The 21,357-nt window shown below is 32.8% G+C and overlaps 1 long non-coding RNA gene and 2 pseudogenes across 3 annotated transcripts; 2 read left to right on the forward strand and 1 right to left on the reverse strand.

Moving 5' to 3' along the window:
• Positions 1 to 1,221: 1,221 nt before the first annotated feature.
• On the forward strand, positions 1,222 to 15,361 carry LOC123888823 (annotated as a pseudogene).
• On the forward strand, positions 4,966 to 9,001 carry LOC123888825. 3 transcript variants are annotated; one of them, XR_006802291.1, is made up of 10 exons: positions 4,966 to 5,251; positions 5,712 to 5,731; positions 6,267 to 6,364; positions 6,465 to 6,497; positions 6,654 to 6,726; positions 7,426 to 7,539; positions 7,615 to 7,666; positions 8,030 to 8,083; positions 8,356 to 8,400; positions 8,487 to 9,001. It is a non-coding gene; the product is annotated as an uncharacterized LOC123888825 (long non-coding RNA). The 3 variants fall into 3 exon arrangements; XR_006802293.1 differs by having other exon boundaries at positions 6,334 to 6,364; XR_006802292.1 differs by lacking the exon at positions 5,712 to 5,731 and having other exon boundaries at positions 6,334 to 6,364.
• A 2,114-nt stretch (positions 15,362 to 17,475) lies between the features above and the next one.
• Positions 17,476 to 21,199, reverse strand: LOC123892473 (annotated as a pseudogene).
• Positions 21,200 to 21,357: the final 158 nt, after the last annotated feature.

Here is a 21,357-nt window from a genome sequence, read left to right on the forward strand (position 1 = left end):
CATCAAAATTAACGGTTTTTGTATTTTTTTAAATGCCGTTAATCTTTATGTGTCTCAATAGCATATCAAATGATTTTGGATTTGTCTGAAATTTTACACAAATGATCTATATGATGTAAACTTTCAATCCAACGGTGGATTTTATAAAATTTATATCGGTTAAAACGTTATTGAGAGGTGTAACATTTGATGTCAAACTAGTTGGTGTTAACGGATCCTGACTCATATATATATATATATATATATATATATATATATATATATATATATATATATATATATATATATATATATATATATATTGAGCAAACAAGTTTCCTAGTTATATTTATATGGGCTTTCACCGACTATTACGTAATAGAGATTATTTTTCTTTACGATAGAATTGATGATCGAAGTGAGAACCTCTAACTAGGATACGTAGTATTTAAATTTTTTAGCACTAAATAAAATTTAGTGGCTTTAACTCTATATATCTATCATGAAACCGGCAATTCATCTTAACTATTTAATAATTTATCGGTTTCATGCATTGCCGGCCTAAAAGATTTACTGGCACAAAATACATCATTATACATATTATAAAAAATAGTTAAAATAAAAGTCAAAATTATCAGTAATACGGCAGTGTATATCAATTTTTTATTTTTATTTTTGTATTTTCGATTTTTTGTTTTGTTTATATATATATATACGAAGGATAATTACACTTGAATGAAGGACAATCCACTAATTCTTTTTTAATGACAAAACAAATCCTCTTAATTACTAACATAATATCTAACTTAATGTTTGGTTTTAAAAGAATCTAAAATCATTTGTATGTTATTGCAATCTACCAAGATTTCATGGTTTATGTATTTTAATTTATTGAACACTATCATAACAAATATTAAAAACATATCCAATGAACATAAATGATCCATATATATAAACTTTCAACCCAACTTTAAATTTTATATTTGTTAAAGTGTTATTAAGTGGGATAACATTATTCAAAATGTTACACCGCGATAATTAGATCCTCCCCTTAATATATTAAAAAAAAGTTCGACGGTGTAATTTTTTTGATACATCAAACTATAAAATTACTCAATTATTATGTTAACGATGTCATATAATAAATTAAATAATAACGACATTACCACCCTCATTTTATGACTTCTTACTTATAAATATCCGCAACATTACATGAACTAGATCAAAAAAAAAACACAAGAATCACTAACTACTTATAAACATAACTCACCATGGTGTTCTTATTTTCAAACCTTCATTCCTTGAAGCTGTGGTTTTGTTCATTCACAATATCACCAACATCATCATCATCATCATCATCATCATCATCATCATCATCATCAACTTCTCAAACTAGATAAGCTGGTGCTTTGTTGAAGTGGAAATCAAGTCTTGAAAACCAAAGCCAAACTTTGTTATCTTCATGGAGTGGCAATAACTTGTTGTGAATTCGGATCGAACACCACACCAATACTACTTTTGATGTGTGGGACAAATGAATTGAAGCAACCAAAACAAAATGGATGAGCAATAATCAATAAATCAACAAAAGCTAGAACTACCAAAAGATGATAAAAGACACGATGAAAATTGTTTACCCAGTTCAGTCAAAGCCGGCCTACTCTGGGGGAGAGAGACCCTCCAATCCACTATCAAACTTCCTTCTTGATTACAAAGATTCATTACAAAAGAGTTACAAGAATTAGACTTCAACCCTAATTCTACCCTTTTCCCAAATCTCTTCCCGTGACCAAGAGATTTCAATGATAAGTGATTACAAGATAAAGAATCAATACCCAAAACCTAGAGATGAACAAAGAGTAACCCTCAAAACTTGTTTAAATATCAGAAAAACGTGACAAATATATAAAACTGCGAAATTTTCGCCCGGGGCCCCAAATCTCACGCCTGGGGCAACAAGAAAACAGAGAGCCCCCTTTTCCTGCTTCAAATTTCACCTGGGGCACGAGTTTTTTCGCCCAGGGCGAAAAAAACAGCATATTAGTGTTTTTTTCCACGTTTTCAAGGCAATTCCCAACATAACTCATGCAACAATTGGCTTGGAATTACTTGTGATGAAGATTCCATATATGTTACTAATGTAAAACTCATAAATATGGGATTAAAAGGTACACTCAAAAGTCTTAACTTCACATCACTTACAAATATTCTTACTCTTGATCTTAGTTTTAACTTCTTGAATGAAAATATTCCTAACTATATATTGGAACGTTGTCCAAACTTTCGTATCTTGATCTTAGTGACAATCTTCTCTCGGGAACAATTCCAACTTCTATTGGGAATCTATCCTTGTTGTCACATTTGAATCTTGATGACAACAATCTTTATGGCAACATTCCAAAATCACTTTGGAATTTGAGCAACTTAAACTACTTATTAGCTAAATTAAATAAATTTAATGGTTCTATTGTTTCTCAAGAAATTGTGAAGTTGCATAAGCTAGACTCTAGATCTTGGTGCTAATGGTCTTTCCATTAATGGTCCTATCCTCCAAGAAATTTGGAAGTTGGAAAATTTAACATATCTTTCTTTTTATCAATGCAATGTCAAAGGGTCTATTCCATTTTCTATAGAAAAGTTGACCAAGTTATCATATCTAAATTTAGCACATAACCATATTTTTGGTCATATCCCTATAGAAATTGGGAAGTTAAGGAAGTTAAAATTGTTGTAAAAATTGGACCTAATCACATTCATTCAATCATATATTAATTTAAGTAATTCAACAAATATTATAGAGAATAAATTAAAATAAAGTTCATAGGAACTTATCTCTTGTGGGTGTAGTAGTTTGATGTCAACCGCATAGTAAACAACCACAGAATCATAAACCTGCAAAATAGTGAACCGTGATACAATACCTGAGGCGTGTTGACCTAATCACATTCATTCAATCATATATTAATTTAAGTAATTCAACAAATATTATAGAGAATAAATTAAAATAAAGTTCATAGGAACTTATCTCTTGTGGGTGTAGTAGTTTGATGTCAACCGCATAGTAAACAACCACAGAATCATAAACCTGCAAAATAGTGAACCGTGATACAATACCTGAGGCGTGTTGATCGCACTGTCCTTAAGGATTTATCCGCCTCATAAGCGTAAATCCTCCAGGATTCAACAGGTCCTTCCCGGATATGAATCATATCCAAGGTGACAGAACTAGCAAGATATAATAGACACCGGTGATGTAATCCAGGAAGTAGTAACTCAATTGTGTATGAAAGGGATGAACTTTTTTTAAGAGATATGCTTTAATCAATGAGTATATTTTACTGCATGATTTTTTTTTTTTTTTCATTCTCACGGTTTAACCTCTCCCCCATATTCATATATGCTGCTACATGATATCCTACTGTATTCTCTAATTAATAGTAACAAAATTAATTTCCATAACTGTCAAATCCTAGTAATTAGGATTAAAAGCCAAAGTAATAGGAATTAAAACAAAACGTGTACTTGACAAATATGTTATGACTTGGTCAGAAATTAATTAAGTAATTTAATCATCATATATAATAATTAACTTTAAAATAAATTATTTATAAAATATCCAACAATCTCCCACAATTTATTTAAAAGTTTAAAAGAGTACTCAAAAACATTTCCTGGATTAACATCATTGATGTAATGCATCAAACTGGTGTAGCAAGCTATATGAACCAGTCCTAGAATGATAGACTTAACACACAGTGAAATTGGTGTAGCAAGCTATATGAACCAAAGTCACTTGGTGTGTGTTAGCGGTCTACCACCCACATTACACCCCACAATTCTTGCTGTTGACGATGTGGTGCGCGAATAGGCTGTGCGCGTGCCTGGATTCTTTCATGAGTGCTCTAGAGATTTCGCCAAGATCTCATGCAAGCGGCCCACTTGACACTCAAATAGGTGATTTCATCAAGTGTATGCTGCAAATCATACACCACCCATAAGGGATATGAAATTCATTAAAAACTTTATAGTAAGCTTAACCTCTCAATAATGCAGTTTCTAGCACTTTCTCACTCACACCATAGGAAAAGGACTAAGACAAAAATTAATTAGCTAATTTTTGTGTGCTAGCAGATCTAACAAGTAACTTGTTCTTACCCATATGAACCTTATTCATGGGATCTCCAATCACAAAGGTTGGGTTCCTATCACTTGTTGATTTCAATTGGCAATATAAAGTCCAATTCCCCTCGACGTGTCACAAAATTATTTCTTCCCAGGGGTTTGTTTTAGTAGCTACTTTATACACAAATGATGAAGACATAATTTTCTTCCATCAAGTAATATTGACTAAGACGTCTCGAAGTCAATTAATCTCATATAATATTTATTCAAGTCTATAACAATAAACTTGTTCCTCACAATAAATTCACTTATCGATTTTATTTTCATTGACTCTTATATCCGATTAACATCATTGTATTATTTTAATACAATGGTTCATCCACTATAAATAATATAACACATATTGTCAAATCGACATTCATAATATAATTCATCAGGTCTACTTAGATAAATTCTAAGTGACAACATCTCCACAAATGAGAAAATAAAACTCAAGATTTGATTTATTATACAGGTCTACTTGCACTACAACAAAATTGCATTTTAGCTTCAAAAATATTAGCGTCTGCCCCGACGCGGACGCTATTAGCGTCTATTTAGAGTCTGTATGACTGACGCTACTGTCTTTTTATTGTAAATCTTTATTTTAATTAAATAATTATAGATAGCGTCCGCTTTGATAGACACGATTGAGACACTAATAAAAAATAAAATAAAATTCATCTTAGAGTCTACTGGAGCGGACTCTAATAAACAATAAATTAAATATAAAAAAACTTTTTGGTAAGAGCCAATTTTTTTTCCCAATTTTTCATTTTCCCACTTTTTTCTTTTCATTCCCTATTTCAGCAATGAGCAATAATATATCATTTGATATATTTTTGCTTTTCTTTCTCAAATACACAAAAAGAAGTGACAAAAAAATACAGAAAAAGAAGAAAACAACCCTAATCCTCCAACAATGGGTAAACGGAATTGAATTCGTCAGAATGGGTGAACCAAATTCGTCTCAACAACCGTAATCCTCCGAATTCGTCCCCGTCGAAGAACAATCCGCTGTGGAAGAAGAAAACCCTTCCATCAACCCTAATCCGTGAAGAACAACCTCAATCACTCCGCCGTTATTATCCATCGTTCTCGTGGTTACAAGGTTAGTAACTTCATCTCTTCAGCTCTCAAAGTCACACTACCAACGATTAAGTGCCTTTCTAATGTTAAGTGTGTTGGTGTTGTATTACTTATAAGTAACTTCATCTCTTCATTTTTTTTGCAGTTTTTGCGTACTATTGCTGTTCTTTTGTGTTTGTGGTGCCTTTCTAATGTTAAGTATTTTGGTGTTGTATTATTGTGTGATAAGTGTGTTATTGTGTGTCTGTGTGGGTTTATTGAATACTGGGTTCACCATAACAATGATGATAATCATAAGATAAGCATCAACAGTAAGACTCTAGATGAAAATCAAACTTTCTGCTCATGTTCAATTTGAGCAACCATAATTAAGTCCATTTAATTTATACTGACTCTAGATGAAAGTTTACCCTGCACTAATACAATATTTATCTCTTATCTTAATTTTGCATCATATGGTTAACGTCTCTTGTTCAACACAGGGATGGATCGGATGATGGTGGTAATTATCTTAGCATATAATTTTGAAATCATGGACACAAAAAAGTCAACATATAACAAGCTTGTTAAGTTGTTAGCTTAATGGTAAAATTGGTTGTATTGTAATCCCTCTTGTTTAAGTTCTATCTGTTCACTTTTTGTTTGAATTGCATTTGTTCCAAGACCTTGGCAAAAGTTGTAAATTTCTTTCATAGATCTCTTGTCAAGCTGGGAAAATATGAATACATATTTGCATCGGTCGTTTATCATATACTCCTATGTTTCTTCTTTTGATTTTGATTTGTCAATTGTCTATCTTTGTGCCGGTGATCACATGCTTAATTTACTCTATTTCATATACCTCTATCTTAGCAACCATACTTAAGTCCATTCAATTTGTTAGGAGAGCCAAAAGATGATTCTTTAAGACTTAAAATTGATTTTGATGTGTTTAGTGTTTCTAATAGTGATTAGAATTGATTCTACATGTGATTTTGTCTCTAAATGTGATTTTTACACTTAAATTTATTCACTTTCATGTGAATGTATCTTAATAGGGTTCTAGCTATTGCTATTGCGTGACCTAATTTGACTTTCTTATTTGTTCGGATTTCACGCTTTCAGTTTCGATTTGTTCCGTATTGCACGCTTTCAGGTTCGATTTGTTCGGATTTCACCTCTTTCAGTTTCGATTTGTTCCTTTCTGATTTTTCCTATTTTGACTTCTTTTGCTCTAATTTTACTTCTTTTGTTAGGTTTCAGTTTGATTCCTTTGCATATGTTAAAAGGTAAAGTGAAATATGTTTCCATCTCTGTGTATTCGAATTGATCCCTTCCTAATTTTACTTATGTTAGTGTTCTAAAGTGTAATTGAATTGTTTTAGCATTTGGATTTCACTGAATCATAACGAATTAGGTCTTCTTTGATGTTTGGGTGATTATAGGCTATAGTGGAAGCAGCTGATACTGAATTCATCATACTTGGCCAGCGAATTTATTAAATTACTTGGCCTTAAGGTACCTATTTGTTGTTTCAATTTTTGTATCAGAAACCAAATCAAACTGAATTTTATCTGTTTAATGCTTTTTCGATTCATGTAATATTCAATGTTTCTTTTTCATTTTAATTGATTACTTTGTGTTAGGGTAATTTAAGTACTATATTTTAACCTGGTTGATTTTTTAGGATGAGGGGAGGGGGTCTGCATAGCGCCTATAGCGCCGCTATTAACATCATAGAGTTAAGCCAACCCTCATTGATATTCACGAAAGAAATGGACAAGTTCATATTGGGAATGACAATGGTTCTTAGCCATCTAATGTAGTTATCTATTAGAAGTCATCAAATTACTTCAAAATTAGTTTACAGTCTCTGTTCACATGGAACACAAAACAAGTTCTTGACTTCAATTGCATTTTTTATTTTAGTTTTTTGTCTTCTTTCTGAAAAGGAATCTTTTTAGTATAAGTAAAATATCAGGACTGGATGGGGAAGAATGAAAACTAATGTTTGTTTTGCTTGATTTCTATGCTTTTAGGTTTTTGTAAATGTACTTTTGTGTGTTTTATGTGAATTGGCTGATTATAATTAGAATAACCATATTCTGAATTTGATTAGAATTGGCTGTCATCATGTGGACTGAATATATACCGGAATTCCGGAAACAATTGATCAATAACTTGATTCACTTTAATGTTTCTTTTTTTATTTTGAAGGACTTTATCTTGAGGAGATCATTAAGTGGTAACAGAAACAATCAGTTGCATTGGCTACTCAGCACACTACAAGTAAATTGTAGCAACTGGCATGGTTGGTAATGACCTTCTCAAGTAAGCTTTAGAAACCTGGTTGTGTTATTTCTCTTCTGGATGAGGCCTAGTATGTGACCTTGTCTATTATTGCAGTTTGAGCATGAGAAAATGAGTTCTGAGACTGTAGCTGGCATATTTGGTTAAGGTTTGGTTTTATCAATTTTTTTGAAATATTTTGGTAATGTGTTTGCAGATTGTTACTACAATACAAAATAAGGCTTACAATTTCTAGCTATCTTCTCACTAAATCTCTTACTCACTATTTGTCTACCCTGATCCCTTTGTCTCCTGTCGTTTTGAAGAGAGTGTCTTGTGTGCTAACTTAAAAATTTGTCTTCTCATCATCATCATCATTATCACCATATGTTTATTCTTGCTTATTTTGGAGTATGCTATGCCTAATAATTGATTACTACTCACTCATCTTGTGTGCTGGCTTTCTCTAGTTAATTAATTCAGTACCTTATGATCAATTTGAAAGTTACATAATATGTTTTATGAATTTTAGGGAGTTCAAAGAAGCTACCAAGGTTGGTGTACTTTGGACCTTAAACACAGAGAGGTACAGTCATGTTTAAGAATGGAATTTCAAAATGATCACTGAAATTGAAATTCTTGACCACGTTAGTCTTTTGGGTCGATCAATTTAGTCCCTAAAATTGTTCTGTAAGGGCTAATGTGATTGAGTATATTCAATTTCAGATATCGTTTTAAAATTTTGTTAATTATAGGAACATAATTGTTCCAACCTTTATGTTTTATTCTCTTTTTTGTATATTTTTATGTTTTTGTTATCATTGCATCGAGTTGATTTTTGCGATGTTTTCTTGTAAGGTTGCTCGGTACAAGTCTGTTGTGCAGGTTGTTGGCACTGTGCAGGTACAAGTTTGTTTGTATATTTTAAGTTTGGAATAGTGATGTTGTTTATGTCTGCACTATGGTAGCTTAATATGTCTCAATGACAGGGACATAATATATCTGGAAAGGATCAGCGTGTTCATTGCTCCATAAATATCAACACAGAGACTGGACGCTTGTCAGCAAGAAGACCAAGTTTGCAGGTTCTTCCAGCTTGATTTTATACTTTGAACTTTCAAATAGAAGTATCTATTTTCTTTTGGATGAGGATGAGGGATATACATAAATTTATACTTTGAACTTTCAACACATACTATTTTAATTTTGGATTTGGATGAGGGATATGCATAAATTTATACTTTGAACTTTCAAATAGAAGTATCTATTTTCTTTTCAAATGTATATTTGATTATCTCAATATTTTACAATTATTTGAGCTTACAGTTAGTTCTACTGCATTATAAATTTATGTGATTAATCATTGGATTTAAAATGAATTCAGATTTAATCTAACTTGTATAATTCATACATTATATTTTCATGGATGTAGACCTTTTTTGTTGACATTATATATGGTTATATGGTATAAATAGAAGGTCCAGTAAAAAACTATTTAATTTATAATTTAGTTGCATTAATATTAATTGTTTGTTGATTTTCCATCAGCTACAATGCTATATTTGAAAAAAAAAAAAAATGTTTGCGTCTGCTTTTAGTTGACACTATATTATTCAAAAATTAATTTATAGCATCTAAAACAAGCAGATGCTAAGATTAGCGTCTGCTAGCGTCTGCTTTTAGTTGACACTATATTATTCAAAAACTAATTCATAGCATCTAACAAAAGCAGACGCTAATATTAGCCAATAGCGTCCGCCGTATATTCAAGTCACTAGCTTCAGCTTTGCGTTTAAAAAGACAGACGCTAAAGTAGCGTCTGCTGGACGCAACTGCTAGCTTCAGGCAATTAAGTGTCCGCCACGACACAGACTCTAGGTAGACGCTAAACCCTTGTAGCGTCCGTTTTTTGGTATTTAGCGTCTATTTTAGGCGGACGCTCCAAAGCAGTTTTCTTGTAGTGTTGAAAGACTATCAAGCGACAACACTCCCACATTTGGTAAACATTTGTGGATTTTTATTCAGATCTACTTGAATGATTTCAAGTGATAGTGTCCCCTCAATAAGGACAATTTATAATTCCGCACATAGTGATATATTTTCTCATAAACAAATTTCACTAAACATCATTGTATTATTTAATACAATGGATAATCCACAATATATTAATCATCATTGTATCATTTCAATACAATGGATAATCCACAATATACCATATTATAGTTAATGGTATCTCAAAAATATAATCACATTCATGTTTAGGTCTACTTAGAATATTTCTAAGCGACAACATTTTTATCACATATGTATTTCTATAAATATTTCAATATTATATCTCCAAAATTTGCTTCCAACTCTACAAGTTTTCATTCTTCAGTGGCAACAAATATCACTGCATCCCTTCACTTGAATAACATTAGTGAACAATATAAATATTGAATGTTTAATTAAGACAACAAAATGTTAACCACCGAATTTAAAAATCACAGTTTAGAGTCAAAGATATATATCTCCAAATTTTCTCAAATCATGCAATTCACATAATCACACATGTATATATAATGAACATTCTCATCCTGGTTTTATCAGAACCGGAGTAATAATCTTAGAGTCATTAGTTGACACTAATTTTTAAAAATTAGTCACAAATTCTTTATCATCATAACAATTAAGATTCTGAACACATTAAATATGACTTTAAAGATTACAAACAAACTACATATATGTCCCAGATAGACAAGGCTGATCTATACTTGCATAAAGCACAATGCATAAAGTTCACATGATAATGCTAATTCATATCAGTTGCATGATGGTCACACATCAAGCATTACATATATACCAATACACCACAATATTTAATTGATTCTATAACTACCATGTGTGCATCCATTAGCACAAAATAAAATGTAATCAAATTTAATGCATACCTGTAAGTGATTGTACCATCATGATTTTAACCAAAATTGTGTTATTTCTGTATTCAATATAGAAACCGCGATCAAACACTTTGAAGCTCCGTTATGATCACCTTAATTGTGTATTTCTGTTTTATTTTGGGTTTCTACGGAGCTGCTAATGTTCGAAGTATCTTACTCGTAGAACTCATGGCTGTGTTACATGGTTTACACATATGTTGGGAAAGTGGGTTTCGTCAGGTTACATGTTACTCAGACTCGCTTCAGTCAGTTAACCTTATTCGGGACGGTGTGTCTGCTCATCACAGATTCGCTAATGAAATCTTTAGTATTCGTCAACTCCTCGCTAGAGATTGGGAGGTTGAGATTAACCATACGCTACGGGAAGGGAATGCGTGTGCGGATGCCTTAGCAAAGATGGATGCGTTATCTGACTCATCTTTAGTGAAAATCCCTACACCCCCAAGTGACCTCTCTATGCTCTTGCTCGCTGATGCGCAGGGGATAGACTTCATCCGGAAATAGCTTTCACTTTAGTTTTGTCTTTCTGTTTTGTTTTCTCTATTGTAACCAAAAAAAAAAAACACTTTGAAGCTAATAATATTCCATCACCTTTTAAGCACCAGGTAGGCACCGTGTATTAATTTAATTGTACCTGAACTCGTAACTCACAATATTTACATTACATGTATCTCTTAAAACCAAAATTTATAATCCTAGCCAATCAAATTCAAAGGTAAAATGAAACATAATAACATATCTCCCCTGCTTCAGCGGGTATACTTTTGCAATTAGGGTTTAATCAATAAAATAATTTAAATCCTTAATATTGTTGTAAAAATTGGACCTAATCACATTCATTCAATCATATATTAATTTAAGTAATTCAACAAATATTATGGAGAATAAATTAAAATAAAGTTCATAGGAACTTATCTCTTGTGGGTGTAGTAGTTTGATGTCAATCGCATAGTAAACAACCACAGAATCATAAAGCTGCAAAATAGTGAACCGTGATACAATACCTAACGCGTGCTGATCGCACTGTCCTCAGCAGCGGAACTAGGGGGTGGCTGAGGTGGGCCACGGCCCACCCCATCCCAAAAAATAATATTTTTATAAGTATAGAGTATTAGTTTAGGTGTATTATTAATGATTTTAAATTTATTCAGTATATATATATTAGTACAAATATTAATGAAAATATTAGTTTGGAGTTTATTATCGATGATTGTAAGTTACTCGGTACGCATATTAGTTCAAGTGCAAGTGAACATATTAGTTCGTAAACTATATATAAATTAGTAAGCTATAAGCTCATGAAAAAATGTTACCAATTTTTTTTTTCAATAAAAAACTTATAAATTATAAGCCATAAATTTTTTAGCGGCCCAACCAGTAAATTTTTCCTGGTTCCGCCATTGACTGTCCTTAAGGATTTATTCGCCTCATAAGCGCAATAATAGACACCGGTGATGTAATCCAGGAAGTAGTAACTCAATTGTGTGTGAAAGGGATGAACTCTTTTTAAGAGATATGCTCTAATCAATGAGTATATATTTTACTGCATGATTTTATTTTTTTTTTCATTCTCACGGTTTAACCTCTCCCCCATATTCATATATGCTGTTACATGATATCCTACTGTATTCTCTAATTAATAGTAACAAAATTAATTTCCATAACTGTCAAATCCTAGTAATTAGGATTAAAAGCCAAAGTAATAGGAATTAAAACAAAACGTGTACTTGACAAATATGTTATGACTTGGTCAGAAATTAATTAAGTAATTTAATCATCATATAATAATTAACTTTAAAATAAATTATTTATAAAATATCCAACAAAAATTTCTATATATTTTTTATAATAACTTATCTGGCAATATTCCTTTGGAAATTGAGGGCTTAGTGAACATGAAAGAGTTAAGGTTGAATGACAATAATCTTTCTGGTTCGATTCCTCATGAAATTGGAATGATGAAAAATATTGTTCAAATAGATTTGGTCAATAACTCTATCTCAGGTGAAATTCCACCTACAATTGGAAACTTGAGTGATATTCAATATCTTACACTTTCTGAAAACTATCTCACTGGAAAATTACCGATGGAAATGAATATGCTTTCCAATTTGGTAGTACTACAAATATACTATAATGACTTCATTGGTGAGCTTCCTCATAATATTTGCATTAATGGAAACTTGAAATACTTTGCTGTTCATTATAATCACTTCCATGGCTCAGTTGCAAAGAGTTTAAGAAATTGCTCTAGCATTGTAAGACTTTGGCTTGCACATAACCAATTTATTGGAAATATAACACAAGACTTTGGTATATATCCAAACTTGTATTTCATACAATTGAGTCAAAACAAATTTTATGGACACCTTTCACCCTATTGGGGAAAGTGTCATAACTTGACAAGCTTCAACATTTCTAATAATAACATATCAGGCGGTATACCACCAGAAATAGGCGAGGCGTCTAATTTATATTCACTTGACTTATCTTCGAACAATCTCGTAGGAAAAATTATTTGAGTTTTGTTTCTTAGGTTATTAAGTTTTGTGCTCCAACTGTTTGACAAAATGCTTAAGACAGGGTTGCCACTCAGAGAGTTAGTATTCTGATGTTTGCACTTAACTAGCTGGTGATTTAGATATACCACAATAAGCAACTTGAGTATTCTGATGTAATTTTAGTATGCATAGTTGTGTCTTACTATCCTCTTGTTGTTGTGTTTTAGATATGTCTGGAGATGGAGTTGAAGATAAATGGTCGAGTGGCATTGCATGGTTTTGTACGCAGAGAGCGTGCGGCAAATGCCCCTGCAAAATCTAGTTGAGCTGTCTCAAATAACCATGGTCGAGTGGCATTGCATGGTTTTGTACGCAGAGAGACATGTTCTTCACAACGAGTACCTGAAGTTGAGATGTCAGACCCCCACAATCGCAAATAGTGGCTGAATAATTTCACTAAAGGTCCCTATGATGTGTCAGCAGTACTGCTGAATTCTGGGAACCACGTAACCTACCATTATTGGATTGGAGATATAAGTTTAATTATAAATTTATTTATTCATTTATACTATTGAATTTATTTCATTAACATTATTAATTTTTCGTTAAAATTGTTGTAGGAACGGACAAAAATGAAGGTCATTAACAATGGAAGGAGAATGATTGATTTCCAAGCTCCCCGGTGATGCGGCGTAGTTCTTGAATGTAGTAAAGGCCCGCCTCTGGTCTTTCCTACCTAGGAACGACAAATATGAAAATGCCTGTCGCATTGATAAGATGAGCATTGAAAGACTCTCCAGGCAGCCAAATAGCAAGGCAAGGACCCCTGACCAGAATCTAGTTGTGAGAAAGCTCTTTGAGACACAGACTAACTCTGATCTTACACCAACACTGTGGCCAACCGAGACGGTTATTTCCTTCTCCTTTTACTGCTTTCATTAAAATTTGTTTAGAATTCATATGAATGGTGTTTAGAAAATGCATGTTGTTAATGTAAATGAGTGTCCCATCTCTAGATTTTGATAGGCACGTAGTGTAACAGTTAAGAACCTTGAACCCTATAGAGGATATATTGAAACACGTTTTTTATGATTGGATTTGATAGGACAGTTAAAGTTCAGAAACAACAAATTTAAAATAAGTTATAATACAAGTTAAAAACTGTTTATTACAAAATTACAAAACAATGAAGAATAAGTAAAAGTGTAAAAATCAAGAATATTCAATAAGTATAATCTTTCAGCTATTTCTGTAAAACCACTTTGAGATTACAATCTGCTTAAAAACCTGCTACCTCCTTCGAAACCTGCTTCATGGTAGGGTGAGATTGAGGACTTTCAGCCAAACATGCAAAAGCTATCATTGCAATCGTTACTAACTCCTCGATAACGGGATTCAAAAGACGAGGAAGATGTTGGTCCAACTTATCCATTAGTAGCTAGCATAGCATCAGGTATAGAGCCAACGGCTGTCAATAATGATACAACATCTCCAAGATGTTTTCCAAAAAGTATTTCCAATGCTAATACTCCAAAACTATAAACATCACATTTCTCGTTCACTCTCGTCGTGTATGCCAGTTCTGTACCAAAACAAAAATAGGAGTCATGTACAAAACAAATAGCAAAGTTCCTTGAGGTCCCTATGATACGTCAGGACTATCGAATTCTCGGAATCACGTACCCTAACATTATTGGATTGAAGATATAAGTTTAGTTATAAATTTATTTTAGTATTCATTTATATTATTGAATTAATTTCATTAACATTATTAATTAATTTAATCCAATTTTTCATTAAAATTGTTGTAGGAACGGACAACTATGAAGGTCATTAACAATGAAAAGAGAATGATTGTTTTCCACGCTCCCCTGATGCTGCGGCGTGGTTTTTGGATGTAGTAAAGGCCCGCCTCTGGTCTTTACTACCTAGGAACGACAAACATGAAAATGCCTGTCGCATTGATAAGATGAGCATTGAAAGACACTCCAAGCAGCCAAATAGCAAGGCAAGGACCCCTGACCAAAATCTAGCACTGAGAAAGCTTTTTCAGCAAGGCAATTATTAAATTTTTATAATTTTTACTAATAGACAATTAAAGATATTTGTGATCAAAATTGTGCATTGGCGTATGTGCAGTGGTCAAACAAGATCTTATAATTAGGGACAGAGGTAGTATTATGCAACAGGAAAGTCAAGAGATTTTGTCAAAAGTCTCTTTCCTCATGCATGCATGGATACAATTAAAATACTCACAATAACTTTTACATTTTTACATTTGTTTGTTTCACACAGAGAAAAAATTTAAGGATCTCCCTCCATCTTGTCTTATGTATTTAATCCTACAAGTTGGTGAAGGTGAGGAAAGTGGTTTGCATTGACACTCTTGATTGAAAGTCACTTATTTTAAAGTTATGGTTTTAATCATCTCACAATAATATGTAATTAATGAGCAATTTGCATACAAGGTGAATTCATCTACGAACCACCCAAGATTGACTGTTTCAATTCACAATAATGTAATTAAGTTTTGTCAAAATAAAATAATGTAATTAAGTGAAATTTGCATATTCACACTAACCTCAAGAAAATATAAACAAAGAAGACTATGGTGCTATAAGAAGTCCGAGAAAAACAAAATGAAATTTTTGTCTAAAACTTACATTTCCAAACAAAATAGTACTAGCATTTAAAAAGCATTTAGAAATGTGAGTAGTTATTTCAAAGAAAATTGGTTTTCTTGAAACCATAAGCTATTTTACAATACCATAAGTTCCTATGCTATTTTATGGTGCATTCTGTAGGTTTAGAAATTCATTTTCTGGAGTTTTACAACTAGCTACAATTTATATAAAGTTATGCTTTTAATCATCACAATAACCACTAGTTAAACACCAATTTCAGTTCATTTCTATCTGTTAAGAAGTCTCACATCGGTTACGATATGACCTGACTAAGTGTTTATAAACTAGAGGCAATCATCACCTTACAAGCCGGTTTTGTAAGGTTGAGTTAGACCCAACACTCAATTATAAGATGGTATTAGAGCCTCTTCACGATCCGTTGGGCCACCTGTTATCAGGTTTCCGCTATCGGGCCACCTACCGTTTCTATATATCCACGCACCAAGCCCAATAGTATTGGGCGTGAGGGGGTGTATTAAGAGTCCCACATCGGTTGAGAGATGGTCTGACTAAGTGTTTATATACTATAGACAATTCCTACCTTACAAGCTGGTTTTGTAAGATTGAGTTAGGCCCAATACTCATTTCTAAGAAATGTGAGTGTCCCCTCTCTAGATTTTGATAGGCACATTGTAACAGTTAAGAACCTTGAACCCTACAGAGGATATATTGAAACACATTCCTCGAAATCTATAGTTTAACGGTTAACAAGCTATTATTATAGTGTACAATTAATATCATGAAGATAGGAGAAAATAACAGTTGCATGCAAATGTATTTGAAAATGATTAATCATTCAAGATTCAACATGAATGTCATCGAGCTTGTGTAGGTAGATGTTGCCTGGTAGGGCTGATAGTAGTACACTGTGTGGGACGGAGTAAGGGCCCTTCTCACAGTTCTCACCTCCTACGAGTCGTCCGGCGGAAAAGACTTTATGGATGGATTAAAAGAACTTGGGATCGTCGATCTATTCCTTAAAGATTGGGATGAGTCGATGTCCTCTTCATAATGTATTTGAACCTTATTGAGTTGCTCTACAATCAAGATTCAACACGAATGTCATCTCACACCATAGCTAAAATATTTACATTCCCTTAGAACTTTAAATCTAACTTTTGAAGTTATTGATATCTTTTCATTTAGAAAATAAAAATAAAAATTGGTCCATTTGAGAATTTGGATTTTATCAAAAAAAAATTGAGAATTTGGATGAATCGTATCTATCTCCCCAAGGAAACTATATGATCCTCATGTCTTATTCAAATTTTCTTGCAAAAACTTCTAAATAGTTTGGTATAAAAAATCTAGAAATAACATTTAGTTGAAAATCATCTAAATTATTGGCAGGACCATGCCAAGCTCTCAGCTTCTTATTTTTCCACCCTTAGCTCTCACAAACAAATTACCAGAATATCAACTTAATACCTATGATTAAGACAATGTAACCAAGAGAAAGATCAAACTGGCATGGTTCATACACATAAATAAGTCTGCAGTAAAAAAAACATCGTTTTAGCCTTTTAGGGATACAAGATAATAGGCAAAGAAAATTGTCAACTCAGAAGAGTGGAAAGAGTATGATGCTGCTGTCAATTAAGATGGATTTACAACTGTAACAAAGAAAATCAACAAAAGTCGTGGAACACTTGAACCACGTGTCAGTTTGCACAAATCGACAAAATAAGTCATACATTTTTGAGCTCTTAAGCAACAGCAGTTACATACACATGTTAAGGGTAGAAACTGAGGTCGCGGTGTAAGATTTTATGATTCAAGAAATAATAGATTATAAATAGACAGACCAATAGATAGATAGATTTGAAATGACAATTGAGGTTCAGAAACAACAAATTTAGAATAGCTTATGATACAAACAAGTTAAAAATAAGGTTTACAAAATTACAAAACAAGGAAGAACAAGTAAAACTCAAGCATATTTAGTAAGTATAATCTTTCAACTATTTATGTAAACTACTTCGAGAAAAAATATCATTGGTAACCTGCTAACTCTTTTGAAACCTGCTTCATGGTAGGGCGAAATTGAGGACTTTCAGTCAAACATGCAAAAGCTACCATTGCAATCGTTACTAACTCCTCAATAATGGGACTCAAAGGACAAGGAAGACGTTGGTCCAACTTATCCATTAGTAGCATCGCATTAGGTATAGAACCAATGGCGGTCAATAAAGATACAACATCTCCGGGATGTTTTCCAAAAAGTATTTCCAATGCTAATACTCCAAAACTATAAACATCACATTTCTCATTCACTCTCGTCGTGTATGCCAGTTCTGTACCAAAATAAAAATAGGATTCATGTACAAATCAAACAGCAAAATTACATGAGATATAGATAACTATGAAGTATTATTGTTACAAAATGATTAGCAAGACAAATAAACTAAAAAACTTACATATGTCTTGATAATAAGATTAAAGGAAAGGAATTAACCTGGTGCAGCATATCCAAATGTGTATGCAAATGACGTCGAGTTGGTTAAATTAAGATTTAGAAGCTTAGCCGTTCCAAAGTCAGAGACACGAGCCACACATTCCATATCAAGAAGAATGTTCTTGCTTGATATATCTCGATGAACAATTGGAAGTGCGCAATCATGGTGCATATAGCATAAAGCATTGGCTACATCTTTAATGACATTCACCCTCTTATTCCAATCAAATGCAGTTGCTTGTTCATCATCTATCAAAATCTTTTCCAAACTACCTTTCTCTATGAACTCATAAACCAAAAATGACAATCGTGAATGTGAGCAAAATCCATACAGTTTCACAACATTACGATGTCGAATTTCAGTAAGAGCTTGGATCTCATTTGTGAACGATTTTAGGTTGGAATTTCCCCCGTTTGCTACTGAATGTAGCTTTTTTACGGCAACTACTTGACCTGTCTGCAACATAGCTTTGTACACACTTCCATGACCTCCAACTCCAATGAGATGTTTGTCATCAAACTCTTCTATGGCTTCCACAATGTTCTCATACATAATTTTTCCATCAAAGTTCCATATTGTAAATACATTTTGAGCTACAATGACATCGCCTACAACATTTTCTTCGGTGGTTGATGTGTGGAAGAGATGATATGAGAATTTCAAGCAAATTAATACTAGTATTACGGCTCCAACAAGGGGTAAAACTATTAACAGAACTTTGTTAATATGATGATGAGAATGATGGTGAGATTCACTTCTCGATATTGGACAGGAATCTAAGCCATAAACATTACCACACAAACCTTTGTTATTTCTGAACAATTCAATTGTAGCGTTATTGAAGGCTCGAATGTTGGATAGTGGACCCTCCAATTGGTTATATGATATATCAACAAATGTCAAGCTCAACATATGATCAAAGCCGGAAGGAATAACGCCAGAAAGGTTATTATGTGCAAGATTCAATGTTTCCAAGTATTTCAACTCTGTAAACGTTGGTGGTATTGTTCCATCCAAAAAATTTCCACTAAGATCAAGACTTCGAAGGACTTCAAATTGTCCAAATTCAGCAGGAATATTTCCTATGAATTTGTTATGGCTCAAATTTAAGTTCCATAAATTGGACAAAATTGCCAGTTCTTTTGTGATGAAGCCATTTAGATTATTTCCTGCAAAGTCTAAGGTATCAAGTTCATCTAAGGATGCTATTTGCACAGGAATGTTTCCCGAAAGATGGTTGTGCTTATCAGTAGGTTAGTCAACAAAGTCAACTTGCTTAACTCCTTTGGAATTTTTCCTTTGAGATGGTTCGAAGATAAGTCAAGAGTATACAAGTTGCGTGCCTCGCCTATTTCTACGGGTATATCGCCGGTTATATTATTATGAGAAACATTGAGGCCTGCCAGGTTAGGACACTTTCCCCAATTGGAAGAAAGGTGTCCATAAAAATTGTTTTCACCTAAATGTATGTAATTCAAATTTGGATAAACACCAAAATCTTCTGTTATATTTCCGTTCAGTTGATTTTGTTCAAGCCTAAGTCTTATAATGCTAGTACAATTCTTCAAACTGTTTAGAACTGATCCAGTGAAATGGTTATTCTTAACAGCCAAAAATTTCAAGTTTCCACCAATACAAATGTTGTGAGGCAGCTGACCAATGAAGTCATTATCATAAATTTGTAGGTGAACCAAACTGACAAGCATATTCATTTCTATTGGAAGTTTTCCATTGAGATAGTTTAAAGCAAATGTAAGATCTTGCATATTACTCAAGTTTCCAATTGCAGGTGGGATTTTACCTGAGAGAGAGTTATTGTTTAAATCAATTTGAACCGCAACTTTCATCATTCCGATTTCACGAGGAATCGAACCAGAAAGATTGTTGTCATTAAACCTTAACTCTTTAATGTTCACCAATCCCCCGATTTCCACAGGAATGCTACCAGATAAGTTATTGTCAAAAAAATATAAATATTCTAGCTTCCTCAACTTCCCTATTTCTATAGGGATATGACCAAAAATATGGTTGTGTGCTAAATTTAGATATGACAAGTTAACCAACTTTGCTATAGAAAATGGAATAGACCCTTTGACATTGCATTGTTGAAAAGAAAGGTATGTTAAATTTTCCAACTTCCAAATTTCTTGGAGAATAGAACCATTAATGGAAAGACCATTACCACCAAGATCTAGAGTCTCTAGCTTATGCAACTTCACAATTTCTTGAGCAAAAACAAAACCATTAAACTTGTTTAATTCAACTGTTAAGTAGTTTAAGTTGCTCAAATTCCAAAGTTCTCTTGGAATGTTGCCATAAAGGTTGTTGCCTCCTAGATTCAAATGAGACAACAAGGTTAGATTCCCAATAGAAGTTGGAATAGTTCCTGTGAGATTTGCACTTGAGATACTAAGTTCTCTCAAATTCTTCAATGCACCTATTTCTTTAGGAATGGAACTACGGAAAGTATTATTATCTAGATATAAAGTATGAAGACTAATCAACTGTGTTATTTCATATGGAATTGTTCCTAAGAGGTGATTGTCACTAAGATCAAGATGAGAAAGTTTGGACAACATTCCAATATGGTTAGGAATATTTTCATTCAAGAAGTTGAAACTAAGATCAAGAGTAAGAATATTTGGAAGTGATGTGAAGTTAAGACTTTTGAGTGTACCTTTCAATCCCATGTTTGTGAGATTTATCTTAGACACATAAATGGAATCTTCATCACATGTAATTCCAAGCCATTTGCATGAATTATTGCCACTCCATGAAGATAACAAAGCTTGGCTTTGATTGTCAAGACTTGATTTCCAATTCAACAAAGCACTTGCTTCTTCTCTACTTTGTAAAGTGGCTGTTGTGAATGCACAAAAACAAGTTGATAGAAGCAACCAAAAGGGTAAGAACTTCATTGACTTAATGTTTGAAAATAAGAACACCATGGTATATAGGATATGTTTGTAGGGTTGATACTCCAAGATACTTGTGTTTTTTATGTAGTTTCATGTAGTGTTGTTTCACATATTTATAGGGAAAAGTCATAAAATTAATGTCTTAAAGCACTTTTTATGTAGTTTCATGTAGAGTTGTTTCACATATTTTTCTGATTCCGCCACTGAGGACATATGTTTTTTACTTTCATTTATTCCTACCAACACATTTTTCCCATTGGATTCATAAAACACTTGAAAAGAAAAAAAACCATCTCATCTCAAATATAAGCAATACATAGTTTTGTTTAATGATTTTTTCTTTCTTTCTGATAAAGCGTTTT

This window comes from Trifolium pratense, linkage group LG6 (genome assembly GCF_020283565.1).
Source record: "Trifolium pratense cultivar HEN17-A07 linkage group LG6, ARS_RC_1.1, whole genome shotgun sequence".
Lineage (NCBI taxonomy): Eukaryota > Viridiplantae > Streptophyta > Magnoliopsida > Fabales > Fabaceae > Trifolium > Trifolium pratense.